The 21,352-nt window shown below is 33.3% G+C and overlaps 2 pseudogenes; one reads left to right on the forward strand and one right to left on the reverse strand.

Annotated features, from left to right (window-relative positions):
• Positions 1 to 21,352, reverse strand: part of LOC143410630 (zinc finger protein 280D-like) — a 61,535-nt pseudogene that overhangs the window by 26,730 nt on the left and 13,453 nt on the right.
• On the forward strand, positions 10,617 to 11,074 carry LOC143642261 (ran guanine nucleotide release factor pseudogene; annotated as a pseudogene).

Raw genomic sequence — 21,352 nt, forward strand, 5'->3', positions numbered from 1 at the left:
TTAATAGGTATGTTCAAATAAAGTGTTCAGTGGTCAAATAAGTTTGGGAAATGATACATACTATATCTTTTGCTTGGAGATTTACAATGTCCATTATCATATTAAAAGCTCTGAGAAGTCCTGTTTTAATAAACAGACAAACAAAACTGTTTAGTTTTTTAAATCCAGGCATTTACCAAATTGATTTACCAGTGACAATACTGGGAGAACCCCTATTAACACCTGTTGGAATACTGTTGGGGGACCATCAAATAAAAGATCTTTCCAGAACTTCTCAAGGATGAGTGGTATCCCAGTCACAACACCAGCGATCCCAAATTCATTTGGAAACGCTACTTTTATCATCTTTCCCAATTAAAAATTACTACCTGATTTCATGATTATCTAACAACTGCATCTCATAGCAAGGTGAGTACCAATGGTGAATAAATTGGTGTGCCAGTTTAATTCATAATATGGAAATGCTTAATGAGTTGGAAAAACCTGATTATATGACCAGGTGCAATAAATCCATTAGGTTCTGATTTTGACAAAAACACTGGTGTATCAACATTTTTAGCATATACAGGGATAATTTAAGTGCTTCAGGAAAAAAAAACACAATAAGCATAACATCAGAATTCCAAGCACTAATGCTGAGTTCCAAAAATTACACAGCAGAACTGGCAGAAGTAATCCAGGAAAGAAGTTAGGATCTAAACACAGTTCTCTGGCAGAATTCATACATCAATCCATCAACAGCTTCCTTTGCCTTGTAGCTGTGAAGGATGAACCTAGGTCAATGAAAACACATTTTCTCATAATAACAGAGCTTTAGAAAGTGGAAATAAAGTTTGAAAAGGAATAGGAAAACAAGGTTATGTATCCACAATCTTTTTTTTCCTCAGTTCAAAGTAATATTCCCCCCATCCTGCTTCTTGAAAACTCCTTCAAAATCATTCCCAGATCTACTCTTAGGACCTTACTATCTGCCACTTGCTTATTTCACTCATCTTCTCTCTTGTTTTTTTCCCCTCAATCCTTGGTTGCCTATTTCTAATCATTTGTCACAATTTTATTTATGGTCTTTATTTATGGTCTACACCATCACTGGAAAGGAGGTAAGGAAAGAACTGGAAGTTTCACAAATAATTTAACATAAATTATAAATTTAATTGGGTTATTTGGAACAACTCTGCTTCATTTGCAGAATAAAACTAATCAGTGTTTCAAGACTTAACCTGTTTTTTCACTAAGATAATATGAACAAACAGAAATTAGAAAATCTCACCTGATGTTTCATATAATGATGCATATAGGGTGTTGCGATTTTAATAAGTTTGAGGCAGAAAGGACACAGCAAGTTCTTAGTGTTTTCATGGGATGTTCTAAAGTGAGTTTCCACATCAGAAAATGATGATGATCTATAATTGCAAACCTAGAAATAGAAAGAAGGTTTTGTTTGATTCAAAAATTTATAACTGATGTGCAATTACAAAGCAAATTATGGATCATTTGTTTAGAAGAACACTGTGTACTACTACTCTTGCTGATGCCTATACACCCAAAAATTCCACTAACAGAAGCACCAAAAAAAAAACCCAGAAATTATCTTTCAAAATTAAGGAATTCTTCTCAAAACATAACTAGGTTGTGTGCTTTTTAGCAGATCGTTCATCTATCACTGCCTTGACTGAAATTTTCAAATTTTGGCACCTCCTGTCCTATAAAGTGCTTTTTCTGCTACAAAAACAGCACTCTTCTTTAGATTGTAAATGGACCCCACACTATGGTGGTGGCAATCAATCTTTTATTTTTTTGTCTTCCTATTCCTTCAAATTCTGGAAAAATACTGGTCACAAAACATTAGCTAGGGTTCTTTATAACTAACAGCATTTCAAATTTCCCTTGTATACACCTACATTCTTCCCTATATGGTAAGGCATGTCCATCTATATGTCTAGCTGGGCTCTTCTTTGACTACCACAGATGTAAGCAAGCAACAGTCTGTGGGCCAAATGCAGCTCACTGCCTACCCCTCATATAATGAAGGAGTTATGCCTTCCACTAATAAATTATTTATAAGAGGGACTTTAATTTTGGTAACCAATTTACCTAAATGATTAAAGAATAAAACACTGATATATTTTATGACACATGAAAGTTCTATGGAATCAAATTTCAATGTCTATATATAAAATTTTACTGGAACATGCCCTTGTACTACTATGGCAGAGTTGCTTATTTTCAACAATGACAGTAAACCATCAAAACCTGAAATATTTCCTGAAAAAAATGTATTGACCTCTGGGTTAATGGGCTTAAATCTTGTAGTTAAAACACAAACACACCACTTAAAAGAACACAATAAAAATGTGTATGTACCTGGCAGATATATGGCATTTCACCGGGTTTATGATTATCCTTCATATGTTGTAAAAGAACATGTTCTGTTTCAAATGATAATTCACAGATTTTACAAATGGCTAAAAGTGAGAGGGGGGGAAACTGTATTACATTTTAAGATATAAAAAATTATTTTACGAATTTATATAAATAGTGGTAGTAACAGCAGCAGCAGCAGCAGAAGTGATCAATCATATAGTTTGTTAACTGATTGCCAAGCACATTCCTAAACACTTCACCTAAATTAACTCACTTGATTCCTATAACAGCATATGAGGAAGGCATTTCTATTATCCTCATTTTCCAAGAGTTCATGTCTCAATTCTTATAGCTATAACAAAAGGAGGATCTGGTATTTAAACTCAAGCTACTTAGTTTCAAAATCTGATTTTAACTACAACCGTAGTTACTTAAAGTTTAAATGAAGAACACTGATTTTGCATTTGATATATATGATTTGAGGCTTCTGAATCCCCAATATGTAATGCCCAGATTATGCCAAGGCAATTAGTATAATGAATTACTTGCCAGAGGGACTTTAATTTTAGTAACGAATTTTATTTCAAAATTTCTAAAAGTTAAAACTTAATTTTTCCATTTTGCCCCCAAATTCCAGAGTCTATTTCTTATTTTTCTTACAGAGTTACTCAGGTTTTCTCACAGTTTCTATCTTCAAATTCAATAATATTCAACATTTAAATGAAACTGCAACTTACTAGAAAATTCATGGGGCGTATGTGTACTTTCAATGTGACACTGCAGCTGAAATGGTGTGGGAAACTGACGGTAGCAGTGCTGGCAGGTGGTGTGGTTTTCCCAGCTTTCACTGCTCTGCTTCTCAAGTTCCAAATGATGTTTCATGTGGTTCATAAACCTATAAATGATTGTCAACAGGTGCAAAAATTCAGATTTAAAAACAAAATCTCACCAATAAGTTTCTGAGTCTTAATCTTAAAAATACCAAGTATTTCTCAAAATCCAAAATGTCTTAAAAGTCCTCTAGAAAAGAGTATATTTTAAATATTGCCTTTTCAGTGAATTTTTTCAAATTTATTTCAAAATAATCAAAATATCACTCATTTTCTAACTCAATCATTACTTCAGATTATTTTAAAAATTTAAGGTAAAAGAGCAGGCTTGTTTTTTATACCTTAAATACTATTTTTAGTTTAAAATAAAACACTGAAAGAAAGGAAACCCTAGCACCAAAAGCAGCTAGAGTCATGAGAGAAATCTTTTAAGACTGTGAAGACATATAATAGATTCCAGCTGCTTAAAAGACAAATTACTGGTATTTTTACTTGTGTCTTGGTTTCTAAATGCATGTAATAGCAATTTTAATGCCTACAATTACAAGAACTTTTTTTTAAAAATGATACTGGCTTACTGTTAGCACATACTGTTTATTTTAACTTGCAGACTGTGCCCTTTATAAAAAAGGTCCATTTTTCAGTTTTACATTCTGCTATTTCAGCTTCCCTAAAAGGCTCCTTATGAAAAGAAACTATGACCTTCAACAGCAGAGAGTGTGGTATAAATGAGAATACTTATTTAGAAGAGCTTACTGAAGCTTTTTGCTGAATTTGAAAATAAAAGTTATTCAATCAAAACAACAATTTTTGGACTGGTCAGCTATTTACAATTACTCATTTTGAAGCGCTATAAGAAATAATCTTGCAACTATTAACATTGATGATAATGTCATCAATCTGGATAACTATCATCAAGAAGGTTATAACATATATCTCTTTTTTTACACCTCTACCACACTACTCTTTACAGCAAGTTATGATACACCTTAAAATATCTTTCTTCTTTGGCTTTAACACAAGCTCTACAACACCTACCAGAAAAGTCCTAGTCTTGGTTAAGTATTTACATATGCAAAGCCAATATCTTTTAGCTCAAAATCATAAGCACTTAAGTATATTTATATAAAGGATCCTTTAATCAGCTAGTTATTTTTCTCAATTATTAAATAAGCCCAATCTGGAGTTCATATTTTTCAAATGAACAGATGGAAATGGGAGAAACTAAAAGGGCAAATTTTTTGGAATCATGTTCACAGAATGAAATATACCTATTTTCATTGATAAGTAAGGGGTAAAATACTAATATCACAGTATGATAATAACAGAACAGAGTAGAAATCTTGAGCTGTTTGTTTCTTACCATCCTTGAAAAATAATTTGCCTTCCCAGCTTTACTGGAAAAATGAAAAGCAATGTTATATAATACACTTAATTTTGGTTATGAGGTACTTTACTTTAAGGTTACATTTATCAGATAACAAATATATTTTAAATGCTTAATCACTGGATGTTATCAAACGGAGCATGCTGAAAATTTCTAAATATTCTGATAACATAGACCTATGTCTCCTGAAATAATTCCTGAAAAAAGGAATTTCCCATTTTCATGTTTGATATGAAATGGAAATGGCTAATCTTAAAAGCAAAAAAAAAAAAAAAAAAAAACTTGTTGCTCAAATAATTTGTAATATGATATGTGTCATATTTATTTTGAACAAGGAGCTTAAATCAGTTAATCACACTTCCATGCTTATCATTGCATCTATTTTTTAAATATATATATTTTTAGTTGTAGTTGGACACAATACATTTTATTTATTTATTTATTTTTATGTGGTGCTGAGGATGGAACCCAGGGCCTCACAGGTGCTAGGCAAGCGCTCTACCACTGAGCCACAACCCCAGCCCTCATTGCATCTATTAACATGATTTATGACATATTTTACTATTAAAATGGTAAAAAAATGTAAATATGTGTTAGAGTTCTATTATAGTACTGTTTCAGTGTTATATGTCAAAGCACAACTTCCCCTTTGTTAAAGAATGGGGACCACTAGTTCTTGATGGCAGTTAACAGTGTCACAAAGGAGGTAAAACAATGAGAAAATTCATATGATATAGGATATGGGAAAGAACTTGGAAAAAGTTCTACCATAAAGCAACCATTAATGATTATTATAGGAGCATATCATAGAAAACAAGAAAACAAATAAATGCTGGGCCCAGACGTGTAAGTACATGCTTAAAAATGCTACAGGTGATAGTTATAAAGAGTAAATGGAATATACACATATATATGTATGTTTGTATACACAAACACACACATATCTTGTCTAAGTACACTGATATCTGCAACTTACTTTGAAATTAATTTAAAAGTCAGATAGTTCAAAGGAAGAAAAATATGATAAAGCAAGTACATTAAAATATTAAGAATAAAATAAAAGTTGTAAGTGTAGAAGTGTCCAATAAGACTTAAATTTTTGATGAGTATTTGAAAATTTTTATAATGAAATTGTAGAAAGTAACCTTATATACTATAAATGTCATGCCATATAATCAATGAAAAATACCATTCAATATATCTTGTTATTTTGTTCTTGTTACTCACTTACATAAGATATCTTTATAGTATATCATGTAATGCAAAAATTCCAAAGTAAGTTTCTAAAATTTAAAACATTTGTGTACACCTCTTCAAAATTTCATTGTGAATGAAATCTCTAATTGTTAAAGGTGTCAAATTATAAAATCAAAGCAGACACATCTCCTAGAAATGGTATATCTTTAAAACACATTGCTTTTGGCTGGGCTTGGTGGCACATGCCTATCATCCCAGAGGCTTGGGAGGCTGAAGCAGGAGGATCTCGAGTTCAGAGCCAGGCTCAGCAAAAGCGAGGTGTTAAGCAACTCAGTGAGACACTATCTCTAAATAAAATACAAAATAGGGCTGGGAATGTGGCTCAGTGGTTGAGTGTCCCTGAATTCAATCACTAGTAACCCCATCCCCCAAAATAGATCACTTTTCCCACTAGGTAAATGTTCTTAATATGAATTGAAAGCTTTAAGCATTAAGATTAGCATAAAGAAGTTCAAAACTGGACACTTTTGAAGTGCTTTCTCCTATAACTGAAAAAAAATAAAATGTAAACTACCTAAAAGATTCACTGCTAAAACAAAATGAACTTATTTTTTTCTTTTAAGTTAAAATAAACTTTGTACATCTTAAGAAATGTGAAAGAAATACAAATAAGTAGATCCTGGTGTCAAATTCTAAAATACAAGAAATGACAAAAGCTTTTCAACAACGAACAAACAAACAAAAAGTCTGCCTTTTTCTATAGTAGAAAGTATTAGAATTGTTTATCTAGAATAGCATAGGAAAATGTAACCTAAAGATACAACATTTATATTTGTAGCATTTCAATTTTCAAATAGAAATAAAAATAAATATTTACATACCTAATATTATTTTTTAGAATTTTCAAGCAACTGAAGCATTTAAAGGTTGTGTGAGTCTTCTGTTCTTCCTGGGCATGTTCTTCATGTTTTCCATAATAAAAGTCATTAACTAACATGATCAATTTTCCTTTCTCTGAATCAATAGTCTTATTTGTATTTGCTGTATTTGAAAATTCTGTTTTAGCCAGTCCCAAAAAGTTATTTATCATTTCTGGACAATAATACTGAGAAAGAAAAAAATTAGAAGCCTTGTTTAAAAAAAAAAAAGCAAAAATTATTCTGTGGTTACAAGTAAGGTCAGGCTATGTAAAACTCTGCTTGGTAATACATCTGGAAAAATAGTCACCAAAAATTTGTGGTGCATATACATATTCTAAAAATCTCAAATGACAAACACTTATTGTCTTAATAAACAAAAAAAAAATTTTTTCAAAAAGAAATGAAAACCCTTAAACAGGACTTGGCTATAGATGTAATAACCATTCCTTTGCAATTTATCTATTCAGGTGTAACTATTTAATAATAATTTGTTGCTTGGTCCAAAATTATTCATTTCACATCTATTTCGAGAGTGCATAAAGAAGTATTTCATATGCCATGATGTATATTTTTAATTATCAAGTAACACAAAAAAATTTTGTAAGACCTTATGGAACTAGACTTTGACCCTACTAACCTGCTATTTCTTAGACTCAAGGTACTAGAAAAGGTATTGAACGCAAAGATATATAAGACTAATCTTCCTTCTTAAAAAAAAAAAAGAAAGAAAGAAAAGAAAAAAATCCACTTTTTTACATTAGGTATAAAAGAAAAGTGTTTTTACATCTTAAAACCTAGAATGCTAAATATCTGAAGAGGAAACTTACCTCTTCGGGAGTAAAATCACAATGTCACATAAAATGATTTTAATATGGAATTTGTTCATATGTGAGCTTTTCCTTTTCTTTTTCAACAAGATAGAACTAATTCTATCTTTTATTTATTTATTGCACATAACATTCAGTTGTATAGTTTTTACTTAAAGGGAAAGCTCAGGAAGATTTGCATTATAATATTTGTTAAAATGCTAATTCCTGGGCCTCACTTCAGAACAACTAAGCTACAATGTCCAGAGATAGGGCCTAGAAGTTAATATATTATCTATTTTTTTGATAGTTGTAGATGGACAGCATGCCTTTATTTTATGTTTATTTTTACTTGGTGCTAAGGATCGAACCAAGTGCCTCATACATGCTATGCAAGAGATCTGCCACTGAGTTAGAGCCCCAGACCTAGAAGTTATATTTTTTAACAAGCGGTAATTCTTTTACAACTTAAGTGTTTTCTATATGTGTTATGTGTTAAACTGGCATCAACATAAGAAAATTTTAAACTCTTAATACACCTATTTCATTTCTAAGATAACAACATCCACTTCTACCACATGTGAAATGTTAGACAACTGGTGGAACACTCTGTATTACAAGGGACAGTGGGCCTTTCTGGTCCAAGACAGACTTATAACATTTCTTTCAAGGTTGCATTTTACTTATTTTGTTTTACTTATCAATTTATAAATCTGAGAAGAAAACACACACACACAAAAAAAAAAATCTAAAATAGATACAAAGGAAAAAAAATACTAAGTAAAATGGGCCACAAATAAGTGGTATAACTAACCTATGTTAAGGAGTTGAGGTTTCACCCACATGCAAAATTAGGACAAATAGATTAGTTCTCTAATACAACATGAATCTCTGTAGTCTTCCATTCAGAATAAATTATAATTGAAATAGAAATACAACATAAAAAGGGAGGTAAGAAAGGTTTTGCTATTTATGTTCCTATATTCTTCTTGCAATATCACATAATATCTGAGAGCTCAAACTTAGGAAATTCAGACTATTTCTAAGGAGTTTTACAAAACTAAGTTCCTTCTTTTAAAAAAATGCTACTTTCTACTTTAAGGATAAATGAAGAAAAACATGGTAGGGAATAAAACAACTAGCATTATTAGAAAAATTACTCAAAATGTGTATCTTCTTACTACTACTAATATGTATCACTGGCACCATTTTGACAAACAAAACTCTTCACTTATTTGAAGGATTCCTTGGAGAAAGATCTCAAACAATGAGAAGTTATAATGCACAAAAATAAATAATAGAGAAAAGTCTTCCTATTAAGAAATGCAGATTATTTTGTGTCCCAAACACAAAATCTGGCATTTAGTAGAAGTTATTCCGAGTCATATTTAGCACCTGATTATTTTCTGAAATCTACAAAATAGTTTATGAGAGAGTATGTTGCAAGGTTTATATTCTCCAGAAATGTCTAATTTGAAATTAAAGTTGACCTAGAGTAATAAATTACAATATATATATCATATAATCAATTACTTGCTGTTCTTTTTTTTTTCTTTTACACAAAAGACAGGATCAGATTTTTAAAAATTAACATACAAATCTTGTTCACAGCAACTTTAAAAATTTGTTTTTAAATTGTAGTTGGAAACTATACCTTTTTTTAAATTTATTTTTATGTGGTGCTGAGGATCGAACCCAGTGCTTCATACGTGATATATGAGTGCTCTACAGTAAGCCACAACCCCAGCCCTCACAGTAACTTTTTTTTAAGCAATATTTAAGATCCCTATGAAAAACAGCTGAATAATAAACTGTTGACAACCAAATGTGGACAATGGCTATAGTGAATGAGGGAGAAGGGAAGGAGCAAAATAGCCTACAGGAGGGAAAAAAAAGACAGGTAAGAAAGAAACTTAAGAAATGAGCACTAAGGACAGTGAACTATGGTCCAAAATCAACTGGTTATCTTTTGTTCAGCTCCCGAACCCTTTTAGTTCTCACCCTTTACTACAACCCTTCACACAGCCTTTATTTTCCTGTGCTGGCTAGTCTACAAATATTAAATGCCTTTAATGCTATTCTCATCTTTACATTTCCCAATACATAGGTCATCTTCCATAGCTTTGTTAGTGCCCTAAAAATTTAGGTAGAATTTTGAGAGCAAAGGATATGGAATGCAATTTTTAAATAGTAAAATAGGACTTCTCATACAAACATCCTACATAAGTCAACACTTTCCCACTTATAGGAATTCATCCAAAAGCCACCAACAACCAAATTCCACAAACCTGATTTTCACTGAAACTTAGATCCAGAGAAAATCCAGAGACCACAATATACAAAAGCACTACCCAAAGCATCCAAGAAATAAAGCATGTAGTCAGAAGGAGATCAAAGACAAAAGAATCCAAAAGATCTTAGAAAGTGTCAGTAAAGGGAGCTGGGAATATATCTCAGTGGTACTGCACTTGCCTAGCATATGCAAAGCCCTAAGTTTGATCCACAGCACCATAAAAGAAAACAAACAAACAAACAAAAAAACACCACCACCAGCAACAACAACAACAGAAAAACAGAAATATGACAATTTAAATATATATCCTGAAAGAGGTGACATGATAGGCATATCCTGAAGTGCAAGGATAGATAGATAGATAGATAGATAGATAGATAGATAGATAGATAAATGGATAGATAGATGCTAGATAGATAGATAGATAGATAGATAGATAGATAGATAGATAGGCAGGCAGGCAAACACAGATATAGAAGCTGGTCAAGAGCATGGCAGAAGAAGTAACCCAGACCTACTTTGGAAAAGGAAAACTGAAAAGGCAGTGCACTGCATTTGCAGGAAGTCTTCTGCCAAGCAAAGAATTATATAACCCAACTAGCAGGCTGTGAGACTATACTAGAAATCTAGGCTCTCATCTAAACAAAAATACTTCCAGATAAAAGGAGGCTAATAACAGGAATATATACAATTCTAGCAAAACATCAGGAAAATGTTATCCTGGAGCAGATGTAAGAAGAGACAGCAAAGCTGAGGAGATGTGTCCCCATGTGGGTTGCTTTTTAATCTCTTTAGAGCCTATACTCTAGTCCCAGGCCCATGGAGCCCACAAGAAACTATCCACTGTTTGAGGGTACCTTCTTCTCCATCCTACCCCCTGAGGCCATTGATGTAAGTGACCTCTGAACAGTCTCACACAACCAAGAAGTTTTCTGCCATTCAGTGACCAACCAAAGCCTGTTGGTGCAACGTTTGGAGCTCCAGGCCCAGGTGTGGGGTAAAGCAGCCACACAATTAATGAAGAATATAACACTGCAACAGGTCTTTCTGTGGCTGCCCCAGCACAAGACTAGTCTCTTGCTCAACTTCATTCAGGACCCCTCACCAACAACAGGTCATCTCTTAGACCTGGAAATCTGTCATCTCTACCATGAAGCCTGGATGACTTTAAACAATTGTTGACCAGTCTGACACTTCATGATCCTAACATCTCTGGTCCCAGTAAGAATGCTAAAGCACTGCATGATGTTGCTGAAAACTTAGAGACTGGGTTCTGAGAAGGGGAAAAAAAGAGGCTGAATACCTAGTTTTCCTCTTCCTCTTCCCTGTGCACAAACACAAAACATGCCCTTTCTACAGAAATAAACTTGCTTTAGAATCCCACCTTATCCCAGAGAGAGATTAAGAAGTAGGACATCAAGGGAAAAGGAGAAGGGAAAAGGAGAGGGAAAAATGAATAACAGAGAGGTAAGATAAATTAGAGACAAGGATAGTAGTAGACAGATACTGCAAAATAAAAGAAGGGAAAGAGAGGCCAGTAATGAGAATAGCAAGGTTTAAAAAAAAGAGAGATTAGGATTAGAGAGAAAATGACAGATATAGCATGCAAAGGAAAATTCATTTTGGACATACAACTGTATGGAATAAATATTTTAAAATATAATTCAGGAAAACTGTGCTAAAACAAAGGAAGACACAAATATAAAGAAAGGCAAAAGAATACACTGTACACTAGAGAAGACTGACTCAAACTTTGTATAGTAAGTTATGTCACTATAAAATTATTAATGTTAAAAATATTAGTCTAATATAGATAGATAGATAGATAGATAGATAGATAGATAGATAGATTGACTGGGATGTAGCTCAGAGGTAAAGTGCCCCTAAATCCCCAGTATCAAAAAAAAAAAAGAAAAAGAAAAAGAAACTTATTACTTTCTAGATGAGACCCTCTGCAATTTAGTGAGATCTTGTTGCAAAAAAAAAAAAAAAAAAAAAGAACTGGAATGTAGTTCAGTGGTAAAGAGCCCCTGAGATCAATTCCCAGTACCAAAACACAAAGTAACAAAAAAACAAACAACAACAAACACTGAACACTAGAATCAAAAACAAAACACTTTTTGAACATTTTAAAATGTTAAGGATACATTCATGATACAGTTATGAAAGCTAGATTCTTCTGTATCACAAATATCAGCTAAGTAATGAAAGATATGGATTGAGATGTGATTATATATCTAGGACAGAATAAGTAAAGATAAGGATATGAAAAAAGTTTTATCAGTGGATACTAAACTACAGTTAGATAGGAATACAAGTTCTGGTATGCTATTATTACATAGTAGGGTGTCTATAGATAACAATAATGCACTGTACACTTTAAAAAGCCAGAAAAAGGGAGTGGGGTTTATGGATCAGTGGTAGAGTGCTCACCTGGTGCGGGTGAGGCACTGGGTTCAATCCTCAGCACCACATAAAAATAAATAAATAAAAATAAAGACATTGTGTCCACCTACAGCTAAAATTTAAAAAAAAAGCCAGAAAATTTAAAGTTTTCACCATAAAGAATTGATAAGTGTTTGCAGAGTAAAACATTAAACAATGGACACATATCAAAACATCGTACCCCATTAATATGTAAAATTTTATGCTTTATGTACCAGTCAAAATTAATGTAAATAAAGACTAAAATTATAATGAATACTCTGGAAAAATTTATATGACAAGCAAATAATTTACTTATTATTTTTAGTGTACCTCACTATCTATAGTATATCTTACTATATCATACACGTGTTTTCAAATTTCTACCTAATAGTAAAGAAAACAACCTACAGACATTTTTGCTAAAGAAAAAAAAAAGTATTCATGAGCACTTGGGCTTTACTATAAGAGGTATGGTTAGAATACCAATTAACTAATAATACAATGAGAAAAATGTCTAACTTTAAGAAATTCCTAAAGAATAAATGAAATAATGTATTTATTCAAAGTTTAGTTTTATGTTTGACACATGGAATCAAATAAATTATTATAGGATATTTTAATATTTTTCCATTGGAAAAAAACATTAACTGTGATATAATGAACTTTGATTTATCAAAAACTTCTATTTAAGTTTTTTTAAATTATTGATCTAAAAATTATATTATTTTATGGAAATTATATTAAATTTTAACTAAAATATAAAAATATAAAAGCTAAAAAGTAAAAAAAGTCCCCAGTTTTCTATTTTTTAATTTTTATGATCAACACATTATATTTATACATTTTTGAAACAATGTGATTTTTACATTTTTATGATGCAATTGTGTGAACACAATCAAAATCCTCTTCTAATATGAGATATAGAATGCATTACTGTTAATTATACTCACCCTATTATGCCATAGAACATAAGAATTTGCTGTGCCTATCAAACTATAACACTGTACCTGGTGACCAACCAATTTCTATTCCCTTCTCCCTCTACTTGTCCCCATCTCTGATGACCTCTAGTCTATTTGATTTCTATGAGATCAACTTTTTAAAACTGCCCACTGACTGAGATCATGTAGTATTTGTCTTTCTGTGCCTGAAACTCTCCAGTTTTAAACATTTCCTTCCTAGATTTGTGACTATGCTTTGAGACTTCATTATTATAAACACATACATTATTCAATTGCATTCAATTTAGATAAATAGTATTTCTTACACATTGTCCCATTTTATCTATCATAGAGATACCCTCCTTTCATAAAATGTTACAGTGTTCCATTACATAAATCTTATAATATTTTGGTTATTTCCAGTACAAGTAATCACAAATAATGCTATAACATGTAAAAGTCACACATGGAATAAGGTTGCCAATCTCTCCAGGCCCAGAAATGTGTACGTTTTGCATGTTTAACTGATTCTATTTTGTATACAGACTGTATGCAAAATAGAGGGGAAATAAAAACATCCATGCCTACTTCTATATGTGGAAAGAAAATCAGGAAGGATATAAAACTGGCAACCAGGTCATAAGAGTCTGAGGTAAAGATTCTTCCCATACACACCTTCCTATTTTTAATTTTTAATAATGTGACTTTGCTACCTAGTAAAAATAAATAAATAAATAAATAAATAAATAAATAAATAAATAAATAAATAAATATGACTAAGAGAACATAGTAGCAAGAGATCTTCCAAAAATGGTAGATTAGAGCCATTATACACTTGCCTGCATCTCCTTGAAACCAAATTAAAATAACTGTAACATAGTTGCTCACTGAGATGAATGACTATGAGAAAATACCAGGTTTCAACTGTGGATAGAGACTTGGAGAAGCCCAAATAAAATCGACTGTGGAAGACAGAATGAAACAAAATGCACCAGTGCCAATCCCAGGGAAGTATGTCCCAGAGGTAGAGAAGAAACAGAGTCCCAACAAACATGACTGGCACAGGATCCAGCCTCCTGCAGAAATATAGGCTAAGAAAACAACAGTACAGTTTGCATGTTGAATTGGCTCTGTAGAAGACACCTGTACTTCTTTGCATATTCTCAGTTTTATAATTTGGAGCCATCTTAGAAAAGGTCCTATTGTCTGAGGTTACTTACTGCTTTAGCAATCAGCATATGAAGTAACAGATGGTGCTTCTCATTAAACCTGGCAGTTTGCCAGACGCAGCTCTCAGAGTCTGGGGAATGAGCAGTCACATGTAGCCAGTACTGGAAACACCAGAAAAATGGACTCTGGATTATGCAGAACTCACCACCATTCCTTCCACCACAGATCTTTGAGACTCTATATCCTCTCTCCATCCTTGGGGGGGGGGCATACAAGGACACTGCACAGAGCTAGTATTAGCTCTACCCTCCAAGTACTAAGCTCTGAAGAGAAGATTTGGGGAGTTCCACATTCTGACATGCCATAATGTCAGCATCAGTTCTGCTCTAGAAGTGCATAACACAAATAGCTCCAGAGAGAATTTGTTTCTAGGAAACTCTGCATTCCACACTAGCTCATTCTGGTGTACAAAGCAGCTGAGAGGTATTCCAACTGAATCAAGCCACAAATTGCTACCATCAGTCAACTGACTAGTACCACAAAAGAAAGGAGTAAGCCCCAGTCTTTTCTCTGTCCAAGCAGCACACAGACTAAAGACAAAGAAATTCTCTGATCAGCACAGTCAAAGAGTTTCTATCCTTCCTGCTCACTTGGGCACTCGAGGGAAAAGAAAATTTTCATTTTTTTTTATTCATAGTTTTACTTTTTTTTAAACTCAGGGGTACTTTCAAAACTGCACTACATCCCCAGCCCTTTTCATTTTTTCAGACAGGTTCTCTTCAATACTGGCTTTGAACCTGTGATCCTCCTGCCTCAACTTCCTGAATAACTGAGATTACAGGCATATACCACCACACCTGGCTTAAGTTTTTGTTGTTCTTCTTATTTTTATGTGCTGTTTTGTGCTTATTTCCCTTTTTTTCTCTTATTTTTTTGATATTTGGGACTGAACTCGGGGACACTCGACCCCTTGGCCACATTCCCAGCCCTTGTTTGTGTTTTATTTAGAGACAAGGTCTTACTGAGTTACTTAGCGCCTTGCTAAATTGCTGAATCTGGCTTTGAACTCTTGGTCCTCCTACCTCTGCCTCCCAAGTCACTGGTATTACAGGCATGTGCCACCATGCCTGTGTTTTTCTCCTCTTTTTAATATGAAATATTTTTCTTCTCTTCCCTTCTCCCTTTTCTATTTTACTTTTCTCCAACTATATTTTATCCCTTTGATAAATTCTATTTTTATTATTTAACTGTTTGTTATTTAATATTATTTTCTTCTTTCTTTTCATTTGTTGTGGTATTACTGTTTTTAGTTTTTGGATTTTACTTTATTTATCTATCTCATTTTTTCTTTCTTCTTTGTTCCTCTTCTTTTTTTTCAGTGATTGAGATTGAGTCTGATTGTGTTGAACACATCAGCTGGGTGCTCTGCCACTGAGCTACACTCCCAACCCAGCTGAGGGGAATTATGCCTTGCTTGGGCCACACTTAAACCTTGGCAGATACTTCAACTTAGAGAATAGGAGGAATAAAAGCCCACAGACTATAACCTGTCCCCAAGCAAGCATGGCAAGGTGGGTGAATCTGAAGTCCCTCTTGGGAACCCTCACTACTATAACAAGAACAGAAGAAATAGCATAACTGTTATAGGCACCATACGTATGGTGCCTATATATGGGGCCTCAATATCTGTCATTCCCATACCCTATCAGACAGCATATTGCTGATAGGGTTGGAGGTGAGTGTGACAGTGGAGGGAGCTGTAACTGGCCATTGTTTCTCCCCATGAAACAACTAGAGATGCCCTGAATGTCTAAACAAAAGATAAAGGCTCCAGGACATCACCACAATTGGAACAGCCAGTAGCAGTACTGCTTCCAAGTTAACAACCAAGATCAACAAAGCCCAGGGGAAACCCCCAACACATACCTGATAGGGGCTTCGATTCCCACTATAGGAGTAATCACAGAGGGTACACTCTATATCTATTGCTGTCTATAGCAAAATTGCCTGAAATACCAGACAGACTACCCTCTTGCAAGTCCTATAAAGAAAATAAATCACTTAGGCTCGGACATATTATATATTGTGTAAAAATCTTTAACCAAAGCCAAAGAAGCCACAGGAAAGTACACAAGGAAGTACAAATTGAATTAAATTCAATACTAAATAGAAACCCAGTAACCCAGGGCTCACCAAGAAATAGTGGAAAAGAGTGAAAGATATCCATCCCAGTGGATGAGCAAATCTCAACATACAAACGCAAGAAATATGAAAGCACAAGGCAGTAGAATAGCTCCTGAGGTTTATAAATCTCTAATAAATCTCTAATCCAAAGATATAAAAGTAGATGAATTACTTGACAGAGAAATTAAAAGAATAATTTTAAAAAACAGTTCAATGAATTCCAAGAGGATATAAGAGCTGAATGAGTTAAGGAAACCAATGCAGGATATGAATGAGAAATTTGATAGACAGGGATTTTGAAACAGAACCAACCAGAATTCTTGGAAATGAAAAGCTCAATAAGTCAGATTTTTAAAAACTCACTTCAAAGCCCCACCAAAACATTAGATAGACCAAAAGAAAAAGTTGAGGAGTTATCAGATTCAGAAACTAATTTTAAAAAATCAGTAAAAATGAACATAATATACAAGATCTCTAGGATACAATTAAAGAACCAAACACAGGTATGATCAGAAAGGATGAGGGAGAAGAGCTACAGATTGAAGGCATAGAAAGTCTATTCAGCGAAATGTCAGAAGATAGCTTCCCAAATCCTGGAAAAGACATGGATATTCAGGTCAAAGAGACATAAAGAGCCCCAACTAGACAAGCGCCATGGTGCTTGCCTGTAATCCCAGCAACTTGGGAGGCTGAGATAGGAGGATCATGAGTTCAAAGCCAGAATCAGCAACTGCCAAGGCACTAAGCAACTCAGTGAGACCCTATCTCTAATAAAATACAAAATTGGGCTGGGGGTGTGGTTCAGTGGTTGAGTGACTCTGAGTTCAATCCCCCGTATCAAAACAAAACAAAATAAAACAAAAAAACCCAAGTAGACATAACAAAAAGAAAAAAGAAAAGAAAAAAAAGCTTACCCACAACATATTATATTTAAACTCCCAAAAGTACCTAACAAAAAATATTTATAAAGCTGCAAAAAAGAAGGGTCAAGTCATATTTTAAGACAAAGACATTAGAGTAACAGTGGATTTCTCAGAAGAAACTCAAAAAGGCCAGAAGGGCAAGGAATGATGTATTTCAAGGCCTAAAATAATAAATGTCAAACTCAATTACCATACCCAGCAAAGTTTCCCAAATCAAAGGAAAAATAAAGAACTTTCATGATAAGCATACATTAAAGGAATTCCTGACCACTAAATCAGCATTATAGAATATACATAAGGGAATTCTACACAGAAGTGAGGAAGAAAGACTAACACAAAAATAATGACACAGGAAAAAATAAATTTCAGTAGACCAGATTAGAACAGCTAATAAGAAAAAAAAAAGAGAGAACCAAACAGTATTAATAAAATCATCAAATTTCTAAGATCAATAAAAGAGCAAGACACAACATAGAACATTCAAAACAACTAGGAAAAAACTTCAGCCTCGGCTGGGGATGTGGGTCAAGCGGTATCACGCTTGCCTAGCATGCGTTCGGCCCGGGTTCCATCCTCAGCACCACATACAAAGATGGTGTGTCCTCCAAAAACTAAAAAATAAATATTAAAAAATTCTCTCTCTCTCTCCCTCTCTCTCTCTCTCTCTCTCTCTCTCTCTCTCTCTCTCTCTCAAAAAAAAAAAAAAAAAAAAAGAAAAAAAAACTTTAGCCATGTGTGGTGGCAAATACCTGGGCAGCCTGAGGCAGGAGGGTTGTGTGTTCAAAGTCATGTTTAGCAACTTACCAAGACCCTAAGCAAATCAGTGAGACTCTGTCTCTAATAAAATACAAACAGGGCTTGGGATATGACTCAGTGGTTGAATGCCCCTGAGTTCAATCTTTGGCACAAATAAAATAATTTTTAAAATTACAGAATAACAAGAAAAAAGTGCACACACATCTTTTAATAAGAATTCTCAACATAAATGGTCTTAATTCTTCAATTAAAAGGTGCAGATTAGCTCATTAGATTAAAAAGAAGACCAAATAATATACATTCTAAAAAACTCACTGGCAACAACATACACAAACTGAAAGTGAAAGGATGGAAAATGAAACTGTAAGCAAACCAAATCCAAAAGCAAGCAGCAATAGCTATACTCATAGATGACAAAACAGAAAAAACAAAGGAGGTCATTACATATTGATAAAGGAAATTATTCATCAAGACACATTAACAATTACAAACATATGCACCAAACATAAGAGCACCAATTTTATAAAACACCACAGGACACAAAGGGAGAGATGGCCCTAATAATGAGTAACTGCAGTTCCCACTTTCACCATACAGACCAAATAAAATCAACCAAAAAAACATCAGGGGTGAATTATACCATAGTTCAAATAACTTAACAGACATATACATCTAAGGGCTGCAAAACGTGTATTCTTTTCATCAGTGCATGAAACTTTTTACACAATAGATCATATTTCTGACCATAAAGCAAGAGTTAACTAATTCAGAAAAACTGAAATGATTACTTGTATCATATTGTATCATGATGGAATGAAACCAGAAATTTGTAACAAGAAAAACTGCAGTAATTATATCAAAACATTGAGGCTAAAAATACACTGGTGAACAAACAGTAGGTTATGGAAAAAATCAGGAAGGAAATTTAAAAATTACAAGAATCAAATAAAAATGAAAACATAATATAGTAGAACCTGTGGGATACAGTGAAAACAGTACTTTGGGGGAAGTTTATAGATATGAATGGCTATATTGAGGGAGGTAGGGGGAGGAGATCCCAAATAATAACCTAAGATAAATCTCAAGTTCTTTGAAAAGCAAGAACAAACTAAGGGGCCAGGTGCAGAGGCTCACACCTATAACCCCAGTGGCGTGGGAGGCTGAGGCAGGAGCATCACAAGTTCAAAGCCAGCCTCAGCAACAGTGAGACCCTGTCTCTAAAGAAAATACAAAACAGGGCTAGGGATGCGGCTCAGTGATAGAGTGCCCATGAGTTCAATCCCTGGTACCAAAAAAAGAAAAGAAAAAATAAATGAAACAAAGAGCTGTTTCTTTGAAAAGAAAAATAAAATTGAAAAACTTTTACCAAATTTAACCAAAAGAAAGAGAAGACCCAAATTAACAAAAATAGAGATGAAAAAGGTATACTACAAAAGACAACAATCATAAGATCCTTCGGGAAAATCTGGGAAAACTACATACCCAAAAAAATGGAATATCTAGAAGAAATGGAGGAGATTCTGAACACATATTTTAAAAATCCAATTAGATCAGTAATGAGCAATGTGACTGAAGCAGGAGAAAAGTCTCCAAACAAGGAAAAGCCCACGCCTAGACAGATTCAATGCTGAAATTTACCAGACTTTTAAAGAACAGCAATGCTTCTTAAGCTATTTAGAAAAAAAAGGAAGAAAATGTTTCCAAACTCAGCTTACCAAGCTAGAATTACCCTGCAACCAAGACCTGATAATGACACAACAAAAAGGAGAAAACTATATACTAATATCCTTGATAAACATAAATGCAAATAAATGCAAAATCCTCAATAAAATACAAATCAAATTCAATGGCACATTAAAAAGCTTGTCCACAAGTTGGCTTCATGAAAGGGATGCAAGGATGGTTTAACACACACAATTCAATAAATGTAATATAGCACATTAATACAAAAATTAATAGAGGATAAAAAAACTTGATCTCATAGATAAGAGAAAAAAACCTTTGATAAAATTCAGTAAAGCTCCATGATAAAATGCTCTGAATAAACTATATATAACACAATCATACTTTAACACAATAAAGGATATATATAACACACCCATAGCCAACATCATACTGAATACAGAAAAATTGAAAGTGTCCCTTCTAAACTCAGCAACAAGGACCTGGAGTTGTGGCTCAGCAGTAGAACGCTCGCGTAGTGCATGCGGGGCACTGGGTTTGATACTCAGCACCACGTAAAAATGAATAAATAAAATAGAGGTATTGGGTTCAGCTACAACTAAAAAATAAACACTAAAATAAATAAATAAATAAACTCAGCAATAAGACAAGTATACCTATTCTCACCAATCTTTTTTTTAATTGAATATGACAGTGGAATGCATTACAATTATAATTTTTTATAAATACGACAGTGAAATGCATTAAATTTTTTTATAAATGACAGTGGAATGCCTTACAATTCATATTACACATATAGAGTACACTTTTTCATACCTCTGGTTATATATAAAGTGTATTGACACCAATTCGTGCCTTCATACATGTTCCACCACTCTTATTCAATATAGTAGTACTTAAAACCTTAGCCAGGCCAATCAGGCAACAGAAAGAAATAAAAGGGATAAAGATAGGATAGGAGGAAGTTAATGTATCCCTTGATTACAGACACAATTCTATATTCAGAAAATCCTAGACTCCACCAAAATACTCTTAGAACTGACAAATTCAGCAGAGTTGTAAGATTTTACAAAATGCACACACAAAAATCAGTAGCTTTTCTAGACACCAATATCAAACTCACTGAGAAAGAAATCAAAAAGCAATCCTATTCACAGTAGTCTCAGAAAACAAAAACTAAAATACCTAGGAATAAATAAAACCAGAACTGTGAAAGACTTCTATAATAAAAATGACCCCAAAGAGGTATAAACATAAAGAACTTGAGGAAAAAAAGAAAAAACTAATGGAACATGGGAAGGCTTCCCATGTTCATATTAGGAGAATATAATTTAAATGGCTATAACACCAAAAGTGATCTACATGTACCATGCAATCCTTATGAAAATATCAATGACATTATTCATAGAACTTGAAAAAAAAATTCTAAAATTTGTATGGAATCATAAAAGACCTAGAATAGTCAAAGCAA

Source organism: Callospermophilus lateralis, chromosome 11, assembly GCF_048772815.1.
Source record: "Callospermophilus lateralis isolate mCalLat2 chromosome 11, mCalLat2.hap1, whole genome shotgun sequence".
In the NCBI taxonomy this organism is placed as follows: domain Eukaryota; kingdom Metazoa; phylum Chordata; class Mammalia; order Rodentia; family Sciuridae; genus Callospermophilus; species Callospermophilus lateralis.